The sequence below is a fragment of the Anolis carolinensis genome, chromosome 1 (genome assembly GCF_035594765.1).
Source record: "Anolis carolinensis isolate JA03-04 chromosome 1, rAnoCar3.1.pri, whole genome shotgun sequence".
In the NCBI taxonomy this organism is placed as follows: domain Eukaryota; kingdom Metazoa; phylum Chordata; class Lepidosauria; order Squamata; family Dactyloidae; genus Anolis; species Anolis carolinensis.
In genome coordinates this window covers 6,978,718-7,003,302 of record NC_085841.1, presented here as the reverse complement: position 1 = coordinate 7,003,302, position 24,585 = coordinate 6,978,718, and the positions used below count along the sequence as shown (strand labels likewise).

The window sequence follows — 24,585 nt, the reverse complement described above, 5'->3', positions numbered from 1 at the left end:
CCCAGAAGCATTCTCTCCTGACATTTCACCCACATCTATGGCAGGCATTCTCAGGGGTTGTGAGGTATATAAACATATATATACACCTCCCTTGCTTAGTTTACAATATACCTCACAACATCTGGGTTGCTGTGAGTTTTCCGAGCTGTATAGCCATGTCCCAGAAGCATTCTCTCCTGACATTTCACCCACATCTATGGCAGGCATTCTCAGAGGTTGTGAGGTATATAAACAGATATATAAACCTCCCTTGCTTAGTTTCCAATATACCTCACAACATGTGGGTTGCTGTGAGTTTTCCGGGCTGTATAGCCATGTCCCAGAAGCATTCTCTCCTGACATTTCACCCACATCTATGACAGGCATTCTCAGAGGTTGTGAGGTATATAAACATATATATACACCTCCCTTGCTTAGTTTCCAATATACCTCACAACATCTGGGTTGCTGTGAGTTTTCCGAGCTGTATAGCCATGTCCCAGAAGCATTCTCTCCTGACATTTCACCCACATCTATGGCAGGCATTCTCAGAGGTTGTGAGGTATATAAACATATATATACACCTCCCTTGCTTAGTTTCCAATATACCTCACAACATCTGGGTTGCTGTGAGTTTTCCGGGCTGTATAGCCATGTCCCAGAAGCATTCTCTCCTGACATTTCACCCACATCTATGGCAGGCATTCTCAGAGGTTGTGAGGTATATAAACATATATATACACCTCCCTTGCTTAGTTTCCAATATACCTCACAACATCTGGGTTGCTGTGAGTTTTCCGAGCTGTATAGCCATGTCCCAGAAGCATTCTCTCCTGACATTTCACCCACATCTATGGCAGGCATTCTCAGAGGTTGTGAGGTATATAAACATATATATACACCTCCCTTGCTTAGTTTCCAACATACCTCACAACCTTTGAGGATGCCTGCCATAGATGTGGGCGAAATGTCAGGAGAGAATGCTTCTGGAACATGGCTATACAGCCCGGAAAACTCACAGCAATCCAGTATCACATTGACTTAGAACATTTTCATACAACTATGCTATTGATATTATTGTTGTTATTTTGTTGGGACAGAATGTGTGAATTTTGGTTTCTAATGATACACAACAGTAGTAGTAGTATCACATTGACTTAAAACATTTTAACCCTATGCACAAATAATAAATGTATTATTTTTATAATATTGTAACACAACAATTTTATATCATAATATTAAGTTAAAATGTTATAATATACTGACTTTATTTTACCCTCATGCACATATAATAAATGGATGTTATAGGTGTGTTTGTTTACTAGGGATCATACTTTTTCCACCTCATTATTATTATTTTATTACATTTTTTCAAATATTTTGCATCATTTCAACTTAAAATATGGCAATATACCAACTTATATGAACCACACCTGCAAATAATGTGATAAACAGCTTATTCTTAAACTATTGTAATGTATAAACTTATTTTACGGAATATTAAGAGGGTTAATTAAGGCCAATAATTAAGGCCAAGAAGCGACTTGCAGTTTCTCAAGTCTCTCCTGACATGAACAAAAAGCCGTATTTTAATATACCAAATTATAATATTGGTGGGGTATTCTTATATTAACCTAAAATATTGTAATATATTGACTTCTATGAACCTCAGGTGCAGATAATAAATTGATTTTATAGATGTATCTTTGTGTATTCCTCATCCCGATAGTTTTACCAACTTATTACACTTTAATAGCATGTTAAGATGTTGCAAGATACCAACTAATTTTATATCATATTAACAGACTGTTCTTAGATATTAATCTAAAATATTGTAAAATACCCATTTATTTTAACTTCTTGCACACATAGTAAATGGATGATTCTACAAATAATGTAATATACCAACTTATTTTCTATCACATTATTGGGACATTCTTATTTAAATGTAAAACATTGTAATATTGATTCACTTCAACCTCAAATAATATAATTGTATTAATTAATTTTCTATCATATTAGTGGCACATTCTTATTTCAACTTCAAATATAGTAATATACCAAATTACTTTAACCTCACATAGATACAGATTTATGTACTGGAGGGACATGAATTAATAACTCCATTAATTGTATTTATTTTATTTCAATACTTAAATAGTTTGAGGTGGGATTTTTAAAAAGTAGGCAAAGTTTGTTTCCAAAGTTTACAAATGTATATAAAAGTTAGGTTGCTTTCGCATTGCTCAATGTGATCTGTCTTGCTGTAATTTGCTTGAATGGCTTTTTTTCTTCCATTTTTTGGCATTTAATTTTTGCCACACATGTTGGAAACCACCCTGGGTCCCTTCGGGGAAATAATAATAATAATAATAATAATAAATTATTACTACTAATAATAATATATATCTATATCAAAAACATCTATTATAAATAACAATAATAAATTATTACTACTACTAATATTTATATCTGCAATATCTATTATAAATAATAATAATAATAAATTATTACTACTAATATTTATATCTGCAATAATTATAAATAATAATAATAATATAAAATACAGATTTTATCCCAAACCGTTTGCTTCCACTTTCTTTCCCTCCAATAATAATAATAATAAAGTTGGAGAGTTTATTTCTTCTATTTTCGAGGTTAATTTTGAAAGAATGGGAAACGATTACGCAAAGCATTTTCATCTCAATCTATTGTTGAAGGCTTTCATGGCCTGAATCCCTGGGTTGCTGGGAGTTTCCCGGGCTGTATGGTTATGCTCCAGAAGCATTCTCTCCTGACATTTTGCCCACATGTATGGCAGGCATTCTCAGAGGTTGTGAGGTATAGAAACAGATATATAAACCTCCCTTGCTTAGTTTCCAATATACCTCACAACCTCTGAGGATGCCTGCCATAGAAGTGGGCGAAACGTCAGGAGAGAATGCTTCTGGAGCATAACCATACAGCCCGGAAAACTCACAGCAACCCAGATTTTATTCTCTCTGAATATTTTATGTGGAAGCCTTGCAGCGAGAAATATATTCAGGTTGGATCTCCACTGCCATATAACCCAGTTTCTGAAAACTTTATGTAGAAGCCTTGCAGAGAGAAATATACTCAAGATGGATCGACACTGCCATATAACCCAGATTAAATCCCGTTTTGAGTCTGCACTGCCAGAGAATCCAGTTCAATGCAATTAATCTGCATTCTGAAACCGGTTTCTATGGCAGTGTAGATCCAACCTGAGTATAGAGAAGTTATCTTTCTGCAGAGAGAAGAATATGCAGAGATTGAAAATCCCTTGTTTTAATAGTTAATAGTTTCCAGTTCTTTGCAAAATCTATTTCGAAAGTAGGATTGGAAAAAATTTGATTTTTTTTTCCCTTTAATCACTCCGGATTCTTTGAAATATACATTTTTTTTCCTTTCTATCTAGAGGGAGAAAAATGAAAATCTAAGGATACAACATACAAACAAAAACTAAACTTGTCGAAAAAATAGACTAAACTCCAGTCTCTTTGGAAATCTCACTAATTTTAAAACCTCACTAATTTTAGTATGTTTCTGATTCCCCTCCATTGCTTTTGAATCCGCCTCGGTTGAGAACGAAGAGAGGAAAAATATCTAAAACTTACCCGAAACGATTTATTCACGAGGAAATTCCATTAGAGCCGAAGGAAAACAGCAAACGGGTGCGTCTACAGTGTAGACTGAATGCAGTTTGGCCTCACTTTAACTACCTTGGCTCAGTCCTATGGGATCATGGGATTTGTGGGTTGTTGAGGCCCAGCCCCCTTTTGCAAAACTACAACTCCCAGGATTTCATAATATTGCGCCCTGGCCGTTCAAGTGGGATCAAGCTGCATTAATTACACCATGTAGAGGAAAAAATCTCGGTTGTCGGATTCCCATTGGAGAAGCGACTCAGATTCAGGGGCTATTCGTTGTTCGCTGTGTATCATTAGTTTGCTAAATACAGTAAATAAGACACTTTTTAAATTATTTCTTTACACCGAGACTCTCTTGGAAAGATTTAATGGTTTGGATCCAAAACTGGATCCAGATCAACAGGCATCGGGTGGAAATTTTAGTTGGGGAGCCAAAGAAAGAAGGAGAAACCCTTTGGAGAAGAGAAATAGATAGATAATTAGATAGATATTTAGACAGATATTTAGACATATATTTAGATAAATAATTAGATAGATAGATAGATAGATAGATAGATAGATAGATAGATAGATAGATAGATATTTAGAAAGATATCTAGAGAGATAGATCATTAGAAACGTAGATATTTAGATGGATAGATTATTAGATAGATATTTAGATATTTAGATATTTAGATAGATAGATAGATAGATAGATAGATAGATAGATAGATAGATAGATAGATAGATAGACAGTTATTTAGACGGATAATTAGATAGATATTTAGAAAGATAGATAATTAGATACATAGACATTTAGATAGATATTTAAATGGATATATATAAGTTAGATATATATTTAGAGAGATATATAATTAGATAGATATTTAGATGAATAGATATTTAGATGGATAGATAATTAGACAGATACATATTTAGATAAATGTTTAAAGAGATAGATAATTAGATAGATATTTAGAGAGATAGATAATTAGATACATAGATATTTAGATGGATTGATTATTAGATAGATATTTAGATAGATAGATAGATAGATAGATAGATATTTAGATAGACAGTTATTTAGACGGATAATTAGATAGATAGATAGATAATTAGATAATTAGATATTTAGAAAGATAGATAATTAGATACATAGACATTTAGATAGATATTTAGATGGATAGATAATTAGATACATATTTAGATATATATTTAGAGATATATATAATTAGATGAATAGATATTTAGATGGACAGATAATTAGACAGATACATATGTAGACATTTAAAGAGATAGATAATTAGATACATATTTAGATATTTAGAGAGATAGATAATTAGATATTTAAATAGATAATTAGATAGATAATTAGAGAGATAGATAATTAGATAGAACGTCCAAGGAAGATAGATAGATATGGAAAACGTTGACAAAAATTAACAAGGGTCTCACAATGGTCTCCAGGAATTAACTACTGTCCAACTTCTACACTGCCATATAATACAAATTATCAAAGCAGATAATCTACATCTGCTTTGAACTGGATTATATGAGTCCACATTGCCATATAATCCAGTTCAAAGCAGATAATCTGGATTTTATACGGCAGTGCAGAAGGGGCCTCAATGAAACTCAGCTGATTTTCCTTCCCTCCAGGAAAAGTTAAGATTTGCTTTCCTTTCAGAAAAGTTAGACCTAATTGATTTTCCTTCCACCCAAAAAAAGACCTCCCTGAGTCCCCTCGGGGAGATAAGGCGAATTATAAATAAATTATTATAATTATAATTATTATAATTATTATTATTCGATCAAAAAGTCAAACTCAGCTGACTTTCCTTCTTTCCAAGAAAAATTAAACCTTCTGTCCAAGCTGAAAGTCGGCTGATTTTCCTTCCTTGCCAGAAAAAGTTAGCGCCTTTCCTTTCAGAAAAGTTAGAGCCAACTGGTTTTCCTTTCCTCGGTGGTATTTTGGACTTCAGCTCCCACAGTTCCTAACAACTGGTAAACTGGTAAACTGGCTGGGATTTCTGGGAGTTGAAGTCCAAAAAACCTGGAGGCCCAAAGGTTGGGAACCACTGCAAGTAAAACCCAGGATCTTCCTTTAAGAAAAATCAAACCCACCTTGTTTTCGTTTTCTTTCTGTCCAAGAAGTGAAATTCAATTAATTTCCCTTCCCTCCAAGAGCAGCCAAACCTACCTGATTTTGCTTTCCTTGGGGCTCTTCCACACAGCCATATAAAACAGAATATCAAGGCAGATAATCCACAAGATCTACTTTATAGTAGCCATATAATCTGCCATATAATCCAGTTCAATGTGGATTTTATACAGCTGTGCGGAAGAGGATTTAGAAAGGCGAAACACAACGGATTTTCTTTCTCTTTAACCCTAGTCAAGAAAACATAGTCCCTCTCTGACCCCTTCCACACATCTGAATATAATCCCACATTATTTCCTTTGAACTGGAATATATGGTAGTGTGGACTAAGGCCCTTCAGCACTATATACCAAAATATTAAGGCAGAAAATCCTACAATATCTGCTTGAATTTGGTTATCTGGGGCCCCTTCTACACAGCTGAATAAAATCTCACATTACCTGCTTTGACCTGGAATATATGGCACTGTGGACTCAGATAACCCAGTCTAAAGCAGATATTGTGGGATTTTCTACCTTGGGATACAGGGCTGTGTGGAAGGGTTCCCTGAGTCCACACTGCCATATTTATTTACCCTATTTCTACCTCATCTTTCTCTACCCCGAAGAGGATTCAAGCCCTTCCAGACAGGACCTATATCCCAGGATCTGATCCCAAGTTTTCTGCTTAAAACTGGGTTATATGAGTCCACACTGCCAGATAATCTGGGATAAACAGAAAACCTGAGATCAGATCCTGGGATATAGGGCCATTACTCAATGCCTTAAACACTTAAGCTTAGGATAAATTGAATTAAAATCAATACATACTGAACATTTAAAAACATTACATTCAATATTTAAAAAACCACACCATCCAGAAATGATAGTTTAAGGCCGTTCTGTAATAATAATAATAACAATAATAATAGCACATATTCCAAATCTATTATTGCACATATATTCCAGTTCAAAGCAGAATACGTGGGATTTTATTCAGCTAGTGGAAGGGCCTTAATGATAATAATAATAATAATAATAATAATAATAATAATAATAATAATAATAATAATATAATTGTACATATTCCAGATCTATTATTGCACATATATTCCAGTTCATCAGCAGAAAATGTGGGATTTTATTTACATATATTCCAGTTCAAAGCAGAATATGTGGGATTTTATTCAGCTGTGTGGAAGGGGCCTTAGATGATGATGATGATGATGATAATAATAATAATAATAACAATGCACATATTCCAAATCTATTGCACATATATTCCAGTTCAAAGCAGAAAATGTGGGATTTTATTCAGCTGTGTGGAAGGGGCCTTAGATGATGATGATGATAATAATAATAATAATAATAGCACATATTCCAAATCTATTATTGCACATATATTCCACTTCAAAGCAGAATATGTGGGATTTTATTCAGCTGTGTGGAAGGGGCCTTAGATGATGATGATGATGATGATGATAATATAATTGCACATATTCCAAATCTATTATTGCACATATATTCCAGTTCAAAGCAGAAAATGTGGGATTTTATTCAGGTGTGTAGAAGGGGCCTTAGATGATGATGATAATAATAATAATAATAATAATAATAATAATAATAATAATAATAATAATAATAGCACATATTCCAAATCTATTATTGCACATATATTCCAGTTCAAAGCAGAATATGTGGGATTTTATTCAGGTGTGTAGAAGGGGCCTTAGATGATGATGATGATGATGATGATGATGATGATGATGATCCAGCATATCTATCTTGTTTGCTGTGTCATACAATAATAATAATAATAATAATAATAATAATAATAATAATAATATAATTGCACATATTCCAAATCTATTATGCACATATATTCCAGTTCAAAGCAGAAAATGTGGGATTTTATTCAGCTGTCTGGAAGAGGCCTTAGATAATGCAGACCCACTTTACCTTCAGAAAAGAAGAGAAACTCAACTGGTTTCCTTTAAGAAAGTTGAACCACTTTGATCTCTTTTTTCCCCCCCGTCAATAGAACAGTTTCAGACCCGCCTGATGTTCTATTGTCCTTCTAAGCGAGGAAAATGAAACCTTCCTGGAAAAAGTCGTGGAGCCCACCTGGTTTTCCTTCCTCCCCTTCCCAGAGAAGCGAACCATCCACAGTCTCTTCCGCGGGGGGCTTTCTTTGGGTGTTTAATTCGGTGCCACTCCGGAGCCGGGCGTCGCGCGTGTCAACAACAGTGGAAAGTAAAAGAGATTGAGAGCGAGGGGAAGGGCAGCAGGGCAGCTCCCAGCGCCTCCCAGTCCTTGGGGAGGGACAGGGCCCCCGCCCACACAAGAGGAGGGGAGAGGGAGGGAAGAAGAGCCTTTGACAGCCCTTCAAAGCAGACTCCCCTCTTTTGTTGGCACCAAAAAGGGGGGAGAAAGGGTCTCTCTTGCGCCACCCACCGGGGGAAATGGGGGAAGGGGTCTATACCCCCCCCCCCACGCACCCATAGTCCCAGACAGGGAGAGGACCCATGCAGCCATACATGTAGGTATGGCCATATATAGGCATGTCAGCACAGAGCAGTGGTATAGACAGACACAGAGGCAATTTAACATTCCAGCTTCTGGCTTTATGAGGATAGGCATGTTGGCATAGAGCAGTGGTTCCCAACCATCCTAATGCTGAGACCCCTTAATACAGTTCCTCCTGTTGTGGTGACCCCCAACCATAAAATTACTGAATTGAAAGAGACCTCAAGGGCCATCCAGTCTAACCCCCTGCCAAGAAGCAGGAAAATCACACTCAAAGCACCCCGAGAGATGGCCACCCAGCCGCTGTTTCAAAGCCTCCAAAGAAGAAGCCTCCACCACATCCATGTTTTTGTATGCATGCACTTGTATTTCCATGCATGTATGTTCATGGATCTATTGGTACTTTCCTTATCTGTGCCTATAGGTACAAGGTATATAGACAGGCACACACACACACCATTTACTTCCATAGGAACCATGCTTGGTGCCAGTAAATGATGCGAGAGGTATTTTCCCTTTCCCACTTTTACCTATTTTTGTCACTATATATTTCCATACACACATGTATGTATATATTTATCAATGCACATGTATGACCACTTTGAGTCTCCATGGTGGGAGAAAGGTGTAATATATATATATATATATATATATATATATAGAGAGAGAGAGAGAGAGAGAGAGAGAGAGAGAGAGAGAGAGAGAAATAGAGAGAGAGAGAGAGAGAGATAGGAATGTATATGTGTCTGTTTGTACCACAAAGGCTGTTGCTAGGTGAAGTGGCCCTCTGTGATGTCACTGTGTAAGAAAGGTGATGTGTATGGAGAGAAGGAAGGAAGGAAAGAAAGAAAAAAGAACGGAAAGAAAGGAGAGAGAAAGGGAGAGAAGGAAGGAAGGAAGGAAGAGAAAGGAAAGGGGAAAGGGTGGTGTAGAAAGCATGAAAGCACCCACACAATGCCAGGTTATGTACACTAATGTGACTATAATAAACAAAGCATATACACGATTAGACAGATGCCTACAGATTGTTTCCATTGCAAACTTTGTTGAGAAAAGCTTTGACCTGGCTTTCATTTGTGGCTGAGAGAATGTGACCTGCCCAAGGTCACTCAATGAGTTTCATGGCTGAACAGGGCTTCAAAGTCTGATGTGTACAAATACATATATATATACACACATAAACATGCACTTATACACATTACTGATATGCATATTACATAGTATCAGTAAACATGCACACAGAAGAACATACACTCTTATACATGTTCATGTGCCTCTCTTCACATGCACACATACATATGCATGGACATAAACATATACTTACATACAAGTACATATACATTGCATAAGTGTTAATAGGCCTCTCTTCACATGCACACATACATATGCATGGACATTAACATATACTCACATGCAAGTAGACATAAGTCACATACTTGTTCATGTGCCTCTCTTCACATGCACACATACATATGCATGGACATAAACATATACTTACATGCAAGTAGACATAAGTCACATACTTGTTCATGTGCCTCTCTTCACATGCACACATACATATGCATGGACATTAACATATACTTACATGCAAGTACACATAAGCCGTATACTTGTTCATGTGCCTCTCTTCACATGCACACATACATATGCATGGACATAAACATATACTCACATGCAAGTACACATAAGCCGTATACTTGTTCATGTGCCTCTCTTCACATGCACACATACATATGCATGGACATAAACATATACTCACATGCAAGTACACATAAGCCGTATACTTGTTCATGTGCCTCTCTTCACATGCACACATACATATGCATGGACATTAACATATACTCACATGCAAGTACACATAAGCCGTATACTTGTTCATGTGCCTCTCTTCACATGCACACATACATATGCATGGACATTAACATATACTCACATGCAAGTACACATAAGCCGTATACTTGTTCATGTGCCTCTCTTCACATGCACACATACATATGCATGGACATTAACATATACTTACATGCAAGTACACATAAGCCGTATACTTGTTCATGTGCTTCTCTTCACATGCAGACATACATATACATGGACATAAACATATACTTGCATGCAAGTACACATAAGTATGTGGCAAGCCACCTGCATTTCTTTTCATGAGCCTGTGAACAACACCCATCATCTCCATCTGGACTGGAATTGTAGGAACTATAGTCATTTTCTTTCATGTCAGGAGCGACTTGAGAAACTGCAAGTCACTTCTGGTGTGAGAGAATTGGCTGTCTACAAGGACGTTGCCCAGGGGTTGTCCAGATATTTTGATGTTTTCACCATCCTTGTGGGAGGCTTTTCTCATGTCCCCGCACTACATTCAAATGAATCTGGAGCATGGCTCCAACCAGTCTGTAGAAACAAGAACGTTTGCATTGAAGGATAGAGTTGGAAGGAGCTACAAAGGCATTAGTCCAAAGTCAAGATGTTCCTCCTGCTAATAAGATGGAACCTCTTTCCATGAATATATTGATTTGTGTCCCAATCTCTGGAGCAGCGAGAAACAAAATGAATACATCTCCAGATTTGTTTGTCTTCTCCAAACAAAACATAAAACAGAGGATCTAACATGTTCAACTCCATATAAAACCTTTTTTTGTTCCTGTTAACATTTCAGAATAATCCCCAATATGATCCTCACAGGACCTAGAACATGTCTGCTAGACATGAATGAATGAAACACTGGATACTGGTCCTGTGGATACGGGTGCCATATTGTATTAAGGGTACATTTTTCCACATCTTTTAAATTTGCAGACACAAACCATATAGGTCTGGAGTTTCCTTCTGCCCCATTAAGGCCTGTCATTATGCAGAGCGCAAACTGGAATTTTACTGATAATCAATAAGGTTGGATCATTGGGAGCTTCTAAAAGGCTCATACTTCAACATTGGAAAGATAAACATTCCATTGTTCAATGGTTAGAAAATCTGGAGGCTTTAGTCCCACTGGAAACCTGTATGTCATACTTCCAAAAACTTCAAAAAATATAATTTTGAAAACATGGTCAGCTTATATTACCATGCATTACGACCCGCATATCTATAGACATCAGGTTGGTATGCAAAACCATGGATAATAAAAAATGCCACAAAAAATTGTTGGAGAGGTTGCCAGGATGTGGATACATATATACATATATTGTGGCAATGTAAATATGTAAATGTATTTTGGGGGGAAGGTATTTAGAGAAATAGAAGCTATAATGGATAAGAAGATAGGAAAAAGTGCAAATATTGCATTGCTGTCATTATATAATGTCAAGAAATTGAAAAGGATGCAATAAATAATGTGTTAACTGCAGCAAGGTTGTTGATAGCAAGGAACTAGAAAGGTAAAATAAACATACAAATCGAAGAATGGTATAAAGAACTATGGAAATTAGCAATAAACAATAAGTTGACATGTAGGTTAAAAGTTAGCAAAGGAGTATGGAAGGAAAATGACTTTGATGAGGTTTGGGGAAAATTTATTGAGAAAGGTTTAAAAGAAGTAGATGGGAAATTACCTCCACAAGAAGAAATGGTATTTTGGAAGGAGAATGTAAATTGAAATGGCGGGGGGGGGGGGGGGGGTAGATAGATAGAGAGATAGATAGATAGTTGGTGCAATGAATTAAGTGTGAAATATAAGAGCATTGAAGGTATTGATGTATGGATGTATTTTAAGAAAACTAATAAAATTATTATTATTATTATTATTTTAAAAGCAAAACCATGGATAATAGCAATCCCTATTGGAATACAGGACATCTCTCCCATGAATACCATATAATAGCATTGGATGACCTAGAACAGGGGTCCCCAAACTAAGGCCCTGGGGCCAGATGCCGCCCTCCAAGGTCATTTACTGGCCCCTGTCCTAAGCTTTAGACTAAATGTCTACCTGGTCTTTGGAGGTCTCTTTGCTTACTTATAGCTTTATGAAATCGTCTAGATGGTCTTTGGAGGTCTCTTTGCTTAGCTACGGCTGTATGAGACCATCTAGATGGCTTTTGGATATCACTTTCATTCCCTTTGGTCATATGAGACAGTCTAGATGGGCTTTGAGGGTGCCTTTACTTACCTATGGTTTTATGAGATCATCTTGATGGCCTTTGGAGGGCCCTTTCCTTACCTATGATCCTATGAGACCATCTAGATGGTCTTTGAGGATCCCTTTCCTTATCTATCGTCTTATGAGACCATCTAGATGGCTTTTAGAGGTCACTTTCCTTACCTATGGTCCTATGAGACCATCTAGATGGTCTTTGAGGATCCCTTTCTTTATCTATGGTCTTATGAAACCATCTAAATGGCTTTTAGAGGTCACTTTCCTTATCTATGGTCCTATGAGACCATCTAGATGGTCTTTGAGGATCCCTTTCCTTATCTATGGTCTTATGATACCATCTAGATGGTCTTTGGAGGTCTCTTTGCTCACCTATGGTCTTATGAGGTCGTCTAGATCAGGGGTCCCCAAACTAAGGCCCTCCAAGATCATTGACCTGGCCTCTGTCCTAAACTTTAGACTTAGGGTTGACCTAAGTCTGAAATGACTTGAAGGCACACAACAACAACAATCCTAATTTTGGAATATTTCATCATAGTCACGCCCCCCAACAGTCTGAGGGACTGTGAATTGGCCCTCCACTTAAAAAGTTTGAGGACCCCTGACCTAGAAAATGCCCAGAGAGGATGCTTTTTTTTTGGATGTGGATGCAGTCAGCTTATATTGGTGTGCAGTATTTGCTCCATATCCTTACAGGATACACTCCAGGACTTCTATTGGGTACGCAAAAACATAGATAACCAAAAACCCTATAGAGATTAAAGCATTGTGGCTCAAAAATATCTCAGAGTCACACTGGAGAACCTAGGAAATGCCCTGGGAGGATTATTTTGTTAGATATGGTCATTTTATAATAATGTTACTGTATGACCCACATAACCAAGAAGGATACTTTCATGTATATTAATGTACAGTGTCACCCCCATATCTGCATGGGATATACTTCCAGATTTCTAATGGAGATACAAACGCACAGGTAATAGAAAACCCTGAAGAAACGAAGGACTATTGACTCAAAAATACCATAGAACTGTACTGGCAAAAATTGAAGAGCATCAACCACTATGTAAAAAAAAAAAACGTTGGCTTCTGTATCCACAGATTCTTCAGCAATGGATTTTGATGGCTCTTTGAAAGCAATCATAAAGTTAAGTGGGCCCTAGATCAGGTATGGGCAAGCCTAGGCCATCCAGGTGTTTTGGACTTCAACTCCCACAATTCCTAACAGCTGGTAAATCCAAAATACCCAGAAGGTTGAAATTACAACTCCAAGGATTGCATAGCATTGAACCATGGCAGTTCAAGTGGTGCCAAACTGTATTAATTCTGCTGTGTAGATGCAGGAGAAGAGGGATTCCAGCATTGGTGCAAAACAAAGGTGAGGCACAAAAGACAGGCATTTTGCAATTGCAAGGAAGTGGAGTCATGCACCCACTGCCCACCTGATGCCTTGCACCCAGGCCTTTTGATTAAAAACTAGGCACGCGACTGTGCATCAGCCTGGCAAGAGGGTTTAAAGGTTAGGAGAGCAACAAACGAACAACACTGCTGAGTCAAAATGGAATTGACAAAATCTGGTATTAAAAAACTCAAAAATCAGAACGGTAGATAAGAAACAACACTCTGAAAACAGAGGAGTTCCAGGCATGAATCAATCAGGGGCAGTTAACAACTCTGAACAAAGGATGCCCCCAGGCAGGAAGAAGCCAGGAGATGAAGCTATTCAATGCTAATTGAGGTGATTAACTACAACATTCACACTGGCCTCCAATTGACAAGAGTTCTTCTCTCACCCTGGACCTTCCACAGATATATATAAACCTTCCTTGCTTAGTTTCTCCATACCTCACAACCTCTGAGGATGCCTGCCATAGATGTGGGCGAAACGTCAGGAGAGAATGCTTCTGGAACATGGCCATACAACCCGGAAAACATACAAACAGCTTTGAGCTAAGTACTAGCTAACATTTAGGAAAGTGGTTCCCAACCTTTTTTTGACAAGAGACCACTTTGACCAGGGATCACTCTCCAACATTAGTACCAAAAGGGTTACGAATCAGTTTTTGGTCAACTTTAGATTCAGTTTGGTTATTTGGGTTGTTGATTCCGAAAATTGTATTGGACAGACCACATCAGCTCTAGTTTCTGATACAGAACATATGCCATCCAGTAGTCACCATCTGCTCACCCACAGAAAATCATATTTAATAATCTAGAGCTGATGTGGTCTGTCCAATGCAATTTTCTGAATCAACACCCCTAATAACCCCAGGAACAGGCCTAAAAACAAAGACACTAAAGAAATTTTTTTTTGGTTGGGCTCTGTTATTATCCGTAGTAGTAACTGTGAGGCCGGGGACCATATTTTAGTTCTTGTGGACCACTGGTGGTCCATGGACCACAGGTAGGAACCACTGGTTTAGGATGAATCTCTTTTCTTAAACTTCAAGTCCTTTGTTCCATGTCTTATACAACATCTATACTATAGAATTAATTTTCACTGTCATGTCTCCATGCTACACAATAGCAGGAGTTGTAGTTTTACAAGCTCCTACCAAAGAGTCCTGGTGTTTCACCAAACCACAGCTCTCACGATTCCATAGGATTGGGCCATAGCAGTGAAAACAGTATCAAAGGGTTTAATGGCCGGAATCAAGAGGTTGCTGTGAGTTCTCAGGGCTGTATGAAGCATTCTCTCCTGATGTTTCACCTGCATCTATGGCAGGCATCTTCAGAAGTTATGAGGTCTGTTGAAAACTAGGCAAGAGGGGTTTATATATTTGCAGAAAGTCCAGGGTGGGAGAAAGAACTCTTGGGGACATCAGGAAACAATCAGGGCCAGCTAACACCTCCTAACAAAGGATCCCCCCAGGCAGTAATAATAATAATAATCATCATCATCATCATCATCATCATCATCATCATCCCAGGTGACAGTCGCATTGACGAAAAACAACAGGAAAAACTCAGCTGCTATTAGGACCTCAAGATTGAACTTCAAAGACTCTGGCAGAAACCAGTGCAGGTGGTCCCGGTGGTGATCGGCACATTGGGTGCTGTGCCAAAAGATCTAAGTCGGCATTTAGAAACAATAGACATTGACAAAATTACGATCTGCCAACTACAAAAGGCCACCCTACTGGGATCATCCGAAAATACATCACACAGTCCTAAACGCTTGAGAAGTGTTCGACTTGTGATTTTGTGATACGAAATCCAGCATATCTATCTTGTTTGCTGTGTCATACAATAATAATAATAATAAATAAAACTTTATTTATATACCATTCTATCTCCTTAAGGGAATCAGGGAAGTTTCCAACATAGCAAGGAATCCATACAACAAATTAAAACCGTACAACAGGGGTCCTCAAACTTTTAAAGCAGAGGGCCGGTCCACAATCCTTCAGACTGTTGAGGGGCCAAATTATCATTTGGAAAAAAAAAGAACAAATTCCTATGCACATTGCACATATGTTATTTGTAGTGCAAAACAACAACAATGACAATGAAAGATTATTATTTATTATAATTATTTAAAAATGAAAATAATTTTAACCAACATAAACCTATCAGGATTTCAGTAGTAAGCGTGGGCCTGCTTCTGGCCAATGAGATAGTCAGGTTGTTGTTGTGTGTCTTCAAGTCATTTCAGACTTTGGGCAAGCCTAAGTCCAAAATTATTTATTTTATTCACTTACTACATTTATTTACTACATTTATATCCCATCCTTCTCACCCCAAAGGGAACTCAGAGCAGCTGTATGTACATACAATATATTATATTATTAGCATAGCACAATATTAGCATTATATATTACTATATTCAACTATACCACTATACTGTATATTATATGTAATATATAACATATAATTAATATTATTATATGGTATTATTATTAGTATTATATTGTATAAAATGATAATATTATTATCAATATCATATGTATATAGTAAAAGGTAAAGGTTTTCCTCTGACGTTAAGTCCAGTCATGTCTGACTCTGGGGGTTGGTGCTCATCTCCATTTCTAAGCCGAAGATCCGGCGTTGTCCGTAGACACCTCCAAGGTCATGTGGCCACTGGCATGACTGCATGGAGCGCCATTACCTTCCCGCCGGAGTGGTACCTATTGATCTACTCACATTGGCATGTTTTCGAACTGCTAGGTTGGCAGGAGCTGGGGCTAACAGCGGGCGCTCATTCTGCTCCCGGGATTTGAACCTGCGACCTTTCAGTCTGCAAGTTCAGCAGCTCAGTGCTTTAACACACTTCGCCACCGGGGCTCCCCATATGTATATACAATATTTTATATTATTAAAACTGATATAAAATATTATATTATAAATGAGGGCGGGGGCCAGGTAAATGACCTTGGAGGGCCGCATCCGGCCCCCGGGCCTTAGTTTGGGGACCCCTGCCGTACAACAACAGAACATAATACAATAATTAACATGACATACAAATCAACCAATTAACAACATATTTAAGAACTAATATCAGGATACTCCATCAGCAGGCCGAAATACAGTGACCAGGGGTTCAAAGTTGGGATGGCCAACTAAAGGTGTTAGGCAGGTCAAATGCAGCCAGCCTTTGAAGCTGCAAGGCTATTCAATGCTAATCAAGGCAGCCAATTGCCACATTAACATTTGCCTCAAACGGACAAGAGTTCTTTCTCCCACCCTGGACAGATATATAAACCCCACTTGCCTAGTTTTCAACTGATCTCACAACCTCTGAGGATGGCTGCCATAGATGCTGGCGAAAGGTCAGGGGAGAATGCTTCTGGAACATGGCCACATAAGCCTGGGAAACTCACAACAATGCAGTATCAAACTGCATTGAGTCTTTAAATGGGATTTGTAGTTTGATTGAGCACAACTACTCTTCGGCAGAGAAGGCTGCAGACCTTGTAAAACTACAATCCATCCCAGTGAAATATTCAAAAGCTATATTCACTTCAATGGGTTTTTTTTTTTTGGAAGAGGGAGCAAATAATGGGGCTGGGCATTTTCTTAATTCCTTTGAAGCTGATGTCTTTTCAAAAAGCACTTAACTGGGGGCTGGATGGTGGCCTTTGTGTTTAGACAAGAGCTAATCCCAATGCTACATGAGGAAGACCACAAACCTCCCAGACTATCCCCCAAAAGCTAAATCCCTCTTCAATGTCCTGGATTACTTACAAGTAAATTATTTATAATGGGGGTCTCAAGGTTCATCAATCCTGATGTAAAATGGGAACTCTGTGTACACACAATTGTATGCACTGCACACCCTCAATTCGGTTAGTTAGTCATGCTCTTGCTTTTTTCCTTTGATTTATTCTTCATCTTTAAACAATACAAAATTATCCTGCTGTTTAGTTTAAGATTTGTCCGACCCTAGGGTTTGTATTTTAATTTAATTTGCTTCTGGTGGATGAACATCTCACGTGATTTCCCCCCAAAAGCTGGAAAAGAGTTTTTGAAAATCCAATAATAGAAGATTAAATTTTCATGACAAAGTGTTGGGAAAAGGGAAAGGAGCTCTCCTTAATCAAGGCTGGATCTACACTGCCCTATGATCCAGTTTCTGAATCCAGATTATCTTCTTTGGTCTACACTGCCCAGTTCAAAGCAGATAATCTGGAATGAGAAAATGGACTCTAGGGCAGTGTAGATGGGCCCCTATTAACAGCATATTAAGATCATTCCAGTGTAGCTCAGCTAAGCCTTGGAGGGTGTCTACATTGTGGAATTAATCCAGTTTTCCAGCATTTGAACTGCATTGGCTCAATGATACAGGGCCATGGGAGGTGTAGTTTTGCAAGGCCTATGTTTTGCATAGCATTGATCCTAGGGTTAGAACTGGTCTCCAGTTTTGAGGAGCAGTGGGTAATAATAATAAATACTGTAGTGGGAAAATAATGATGATGATGATGATGATGTGTTGTCAAAGGCTTTCATGTCCAGAATCATTGCATGGCATTGATCCTAGGGTTAGAACTGGTCTCCAGTTTTGAGGAGGAGTGGGTAATAATAATAAATACTGTAGTGGGAAAATAATAATACTGATGATGATGATGATGATGATGATGATGTGTTGTCAAAGGCTTTCATGGCCAGAATCATTGCATAGCATTGATCCTAGGGTTAGAACTGGTCTCCAGCTTTGAGGAGCAGTGGGTAATAATAATAAATAGTGGGAAAATAATAATAATGATTATGATAATGATGATGATGATGATGTGTTGTCAAAGGCTTACAATGACAAGAATCATTGGGTTGCTGCAAGTTTTCGGGCTGTAGGGCCATGTTCCAGAAGCATTCTCTTCTGACATTTCACCCACATCTATGGCAGGCATCCTCAGAGGTTGTGAGGTCTGTTGGAAACTAGGCAAGTGGGGTTTATTTATATCTGTGGAATAATGTCCGGGGTGGGAGAAAGAACTTTTGTCTGTTTGAGGAAAGTGTGAATGTTGCCATTGGCCAGATTGATTAGCATTGGAAACAATAGACATTGACAAAATTACGATCTGCCAACTGCAAAAGGCCACCCTACTGGGATCTGCCGGCATCATCCGAAAATACATCACACAGGCCTAGACACTTGGGAAGTGTTCGGCTTGTGATTTTGTGATATGAAATCCAGCATATCTATCTTGTTTGCTGTGCCATAATAAAATAATAATAATAATAATAATAATAATAATAATAATAATAATAATAATAATAATAATAATAATAATAATAATAGGGAGAAATCATTAGGAGGATGACTTTCCCTTACTACTTCTTCCAGGCAGTTCAAGGCAATCTCAAAAGGCTTTCTTGCCACGTTTGCCTTGAAAATGTCCAAGAAAAGGCAATCTTCTAGGCTTGTAATACACTTTATTGGTAAGTTTTCTGGCCGGAGAAGAAGCTGGCATGGCAGCGATAACAGTGTTATTTATGAAGCTGAGTCTCTGTGTGAAAGGACTGCAATCTGTTGGAGATAAATGCAAAGAGTGGGAACTCAGGAGAGGCAGCAGAGAAGGAGGAGAGAGGAATTCTTCCAAGCAGACAGAAACAGGGAAGAAAGAAGAAGAAATGATATCTAAGACTTTGCAAAGGTGGAAGCGGTTATTACAAACGTGTGTATTTGTAAATTATACATAAATGTGTGTGTGTGTCTGTATCTGTGTGCGCCTCTATATCACAATTGCCTGCGTCAACCTTCTCATGCCTCAATTCTCCTCAATCGTTTCCGCAAATAAATGTATAGAAAGTAATTGATTACTCTTGGCAGAACGAGGTGTTAAATAACAACAACGATCCAATCTCGTTGAAACGTTAACTCCAGTAACTAACCAGTCAAATGCGACATCTGGAAAATAGGTGAAATGGGTAAGAAAAGGATATTTATTAATATGTGTATAATATGCATATATTTCCTTTTTATCTATATACCGTGTCTGTGTGTGGGTATATATGCATATTATACATATGCACATGAGTGATACTTATGAATATATATATATATATATATACACATACATATGCACGTGAATGATTCTTATTAGTATATATACATTCGTATGCTCATGAAGTATATATATGTGAATGATACTTATTAATATACATACATATGCACATGAATTATATATGTATGAATCATATTTATTAATATATACATATGCACATGAATGATGCTTATTCGTATAAATGTACATGGATTATATATATGAACACAGTAGAGTCTCACTTATCCAACACTCGCTTATCCAACGTTCTGGATTATCCAATGCATTTTTGTAGTCAATGTTTTCAATATATCGTGATATTTTGGTGCTAAATTCGTAAAGACAGTAATTACTAGTACTACATACCATTACTGTGTATTAAACTACTTTTTCTGTCAAATTTGTTGTATAACATGATGTTTTGGTGCTTAATTTGTAAAATCATAACTTAATTTGATGTTTAATAAGCTTTTCCTTAATCTCTCCTTATTATCCAACATATTCGCTTATCCAACGTTCTGCCGGCCCGTTTACGTTGGATAAGCGAGACTCTACTGTAATACTTATTAATATATACATACATACATATACACATGAATTATATATATGTAAATGATACTTGTGTTGTGGAAGGCTTTCATGGCCGGGATCACAGGGTGGTTGTATGTCTTTCGGGCTGTGTGGCCATGTTCCAGAAGTATTCTCTCCTGACGTTTCGCCCACATCTGAGGATGCCTGCCATAGATGTGGGCGAAACGTCAGGAGAGAATACTTCTGGAACATGGCCACACAACCCGAAAGACATACAACAACCCACTAAATGATACTTATTTACCTATGCACTTAAATATTATTTATAGATATATATTAATATATAATATATCTATTAATATATATCTACTAGCTGTGCCCGGCCACGCGTTGCTGTGGCAAAGTGGTGGTGGTATTGGTTAAAAATTGTTGTGTAATTTTTATTTGACGTTATTTGTATTTTTTAATTAATTTTATTGTAAATTATCTTTTTATTTATTACATTTTATTATTTTCTTGTATTATTTTTAGTTATTTTCTGTTATAGTATTTTATTGTATTAATTTTTAGTGTTTTTAATTATTTTTAGTGTTTTTTTATTATTTTTATTGGGTTGCTAGGAGACCAAGTTGGAGGAGCTTAGCTTTCTAACTGGCAGCAATTGGATAAAAACAATTATTCCTCTCCCTCTAATTAGGACTTTATTTTTCTTTTCTTTTTGTTGTATCAACCTAGAGCCGTGAATGATGGGTTGTGTTGTCAAATTTCGAGGTTGGGGGGCCTGTAGTTTTGTTGTTTTGTCCGCTGCCCTGATGCCATCACTCTTTTATATATATAGATATGCATATATATGCACATGCATGATATGTATATATCTGTATATTTACTTATATATGCCAATATGTATATATAAGGAAATGCGTGCATATATTAAAGGAAATATATGTATGTGTATGTGTGTGTATGTTTCCAAATTAATGGGGGATTTCTGCCACCAAAACCGTTTTCACCCCCCAACAAATAATAGAACTGTACACCGACATTGTCTCCCTGCAATCGGGTTCTGTATTGATTTAGCCATAAGTCGGATGGATTCTTCTTATTTGAATTGGTTCTTCGATTGTAATTGCAGAGGTCTTGAATGTGTCGGTTTGGAAGCCGCTTTGGGTTCTCCTTTAGGCGGCATATAAAAGAAACAGATCGGAAAAAATACATTTTCCAAAATAGAGACCCCAATTTGATTGATTTGACCATTGAAACCAAAGGCGCCTGACTTCGGCGTCTGCGTCCAAAGAATCAGGCTAAAAAAAAAAAAAAAACCTTCCAAAATGTGTTCCTTCCGTGCTTTGAAAAGACAATTTTTCCTATAATTTGTGTGTGTGTGTGTGTGTGTTTAAATACTTTGAGTTCTTTTACATAGGAACACAGATCCTCAAAGGTTTGCCTCCTCGACCGTCCTTTTCTATTTCCAGAGCAACAGCCTTCTAAATTGCTCTATTGCAGCCAAAACGATAAAGAGTCTCCTGCGACTTTATAAACTTTAGCAAATTATTAGGGCATCCATATTCTTGGTTTTGAATTGGTATTATTTCCTAGGAAAAAAAACTCCACCTCGCCCTTGATTTGTTCCTCCCTCCTTCCTCCTTGTTCTTGCTGCGGTTTGTGATTGAAATAAAACTCTTCCTTGTGGTTTTTTTTTTTTTTTTTTGGGTTTTGTTTCACAGCCTGGTTTATCATGCTGGGGATTCTGCTCTCCTTCTGGCTCGAAGGAAAACGGATTGGGAATTTTAGTTAGTGGGGAAAAGGGGGGAAGAAAATGGAACAGCCAAGGGAAGGAGATACCGCGTATCTCTCTCTCTGGGATGGGAGTTAAATTGTGATAAGAAAGAATGGAATGGGATCCAGAGGAAAGAGGAATGTCAAGGTGAAGAAGACACCATTGGTAGGAAAGGAAAGGAAAGGAAAGGAAAGGAAGAAGGAAAGGAAGGAAGAAGAAAAGGAAGGAAGAAGGAAAGGAAGGAAGAAAGAAGGGAAGGAAGAAAGAAAGGAATGAAGAAAGAAAGAAAGAAAGAAAGAAAGGAAGGAAGGAAGGAAGGAAGGAAGGAAGGAAGGAAGGAAGGAAGGAAGGAAGGAAGGAAGGAAGGAAGGAAGGAAGAGGCAGAGAGTCTCCTTTGGGAGATATAAAGCGGGGTATAAACATAATAATAATAATAATAATAATAATAATAATAATAAGAAGAAGAAGAAGAAGAAGAAGAAGAAGAAGAAGAAGAAGAAGAAGAAGAAGAAGAAGAAGGCCTGATCCTTGCAGCCCAGGAGCAAGCCATTAGAACAAATGCAATTAAGGCCAAGATCGAAAAAATCAGCTGATGACCCAAAATGCAGACTGTGCAAGAAAACCCACGAAACCATTGATCATCTCCTCAGCTGCTGTAAGAAAATCGCACAGACAGACTACAAACAGAGGCACAACTATGTGGCCCAAATGATTCTGGCATTTGGAAACAATAGACATTGACAAAATTACGATCTACCAACTGCAAAAGGCCACCCTACTGGGATCTGCATGCATCATCCGAAAATACATCACACAGTCCTAGACGCTTGGGAAGTGTTTGGCTTGTGATTTTGTGATACGAAATCCAGCATATCTATCTTGTTTGCTGTGTAATAATAATAATAATAATAATAATAATAATAATAATAATAATAATAATAATAATAACAACAACAACAACAACAACAACAACAACAATAATAAATCTCACAGTCCTAAACACTTGGGAAGCATTTGACTTATGATTTCGTGATACGAAATCCAGCATATAGATGACACATAGCTGTGTCATGCTATGTCTTTGTGTCAATAATAATAATAATATAATTGCTCAAATGATCCATTTTAACTTGTGCCACAAATACCATCTGCCTGTGACAAAGAACTGGTGAGATCACAAGCCTGAAAAGGTTACAGAAAATGAACACATCAAAGTACTCTAGGACTTCTGAATTCAGACTGACAGAGTTTTGGAGCACAAGACTCCTGACCTCATAAAGTATGGCCATACAGCCCAGAAAACTCACAGCAACCCAGAGATTCCAGCCATATTGACGACATAATAATAATAACAACAACAACAACAACAACAACAAGGAGAGAGGGAAGGAAGAAAGGAAGCACAGGAGAAGTGTGGTGGAGGCTCCTTCTTTGGAGGCTTTTAAGCAGAGGCTGATGGCCATCTGTCAGGGGTGCTTTGAAGGCTTCTTGATTTCCTGCTTCTTGGCGGAATGGGGTTGGACTGGATGGCCCATGAGGTCTCTTCCAACTCTAGGAGTCTATGATTCTATAAGGAAGAGAGGGATGAAAGGAAGGAGGGAGAGAAGGAGGGAAGGAAGGAAGAAAAGAAAAAAGAAGGAAAGGAAGAGAGAATAGAAGAAAGGAGGAAGAAAAGGAGGAAATAAAAGTAAAGGACAGAGGGAAGGAGGGATGAAAGATTTCAAGCCAATCTTGTGCTCACCAAGATAAATCCAATGGCAATTTCGAGCAAACAACCTGTGTGTTGGAGCTGGATCCCTTTTATTTCAAGGGAAAGTAACTTGACTTTTCTTCCCTCTGAAATAAATGTTTCAAATGCTTTCTTTAATTATGCATTTTTTTAAAAAGAAGACAATATTTTCCCAGCAAATATTTTCCACTTTGGGCGGTTGTGAGTTTTTTGGGCTGTCTGGCCATGTTCCAGAAGCATTCCCTCCTGACCTTTCACCTGCATCTATGGCAGGCATCCTCAGAAGTTGTGGGATATGTTGGAAACTGGGAAAGTGGGGTTTACATATCTGTGGAATAATGTCCAGGATGGGAAAAAGAACTCTTGTGGGTTGGAGGCAAGTGTGAATGTTGCAATTAGCCACCTTGAGTAGCACTGAATAGGCTTTCAGCTTCAAGGTCAACAGAGGAATTTCAGACATGAATCAATCAGGGCTGCCTAACACCTCCCAACAAAGGATTCCCCCAGGCAGTAAACAGCCAGACCCTGAAGCTGAAAGGTTATTCAATGCTAATCAAGGTGGTCAATTGCAACATTCACACTTGCCTCAAACAGAGGAGAATTCTTTCTCCCACCCTGGACATTATTCCACGGATATGCAAACCCCACTTGCCTAGTTTCCAACATACCTCACA

At 37.7% G+C, this 24,585-nt stretch overlaps 1 protein-coding gene across 2 annotated transcripts in view; it reads right to left on the bottom strand.

Moving 5' to 3' along the window:
* Positions 1 to 8,059, bottom strand: part of gata4 (GATA binding protein 4) — a 78,434-nt gene extending 70,375 nt beyond the window's left edge. Inside the window, exon 1 of one of the 2 annotated variants that reach the window (XM_008122488.3) lies at positions 7,893 to 8,059. The gene's annotated coding sequence lies outside the window, so the exon portion shown is untranslated. Of the gene's footprint in view, positions 1 to 3,617; positions 3,727 to 7,892 lie in introns of those variants that run through there. The other variant, XM_062969544.1, reaches the window with a different exon arrangement.
* Positions 8,060 to 24,585: the final 16,526 nt, after the last annotated feature.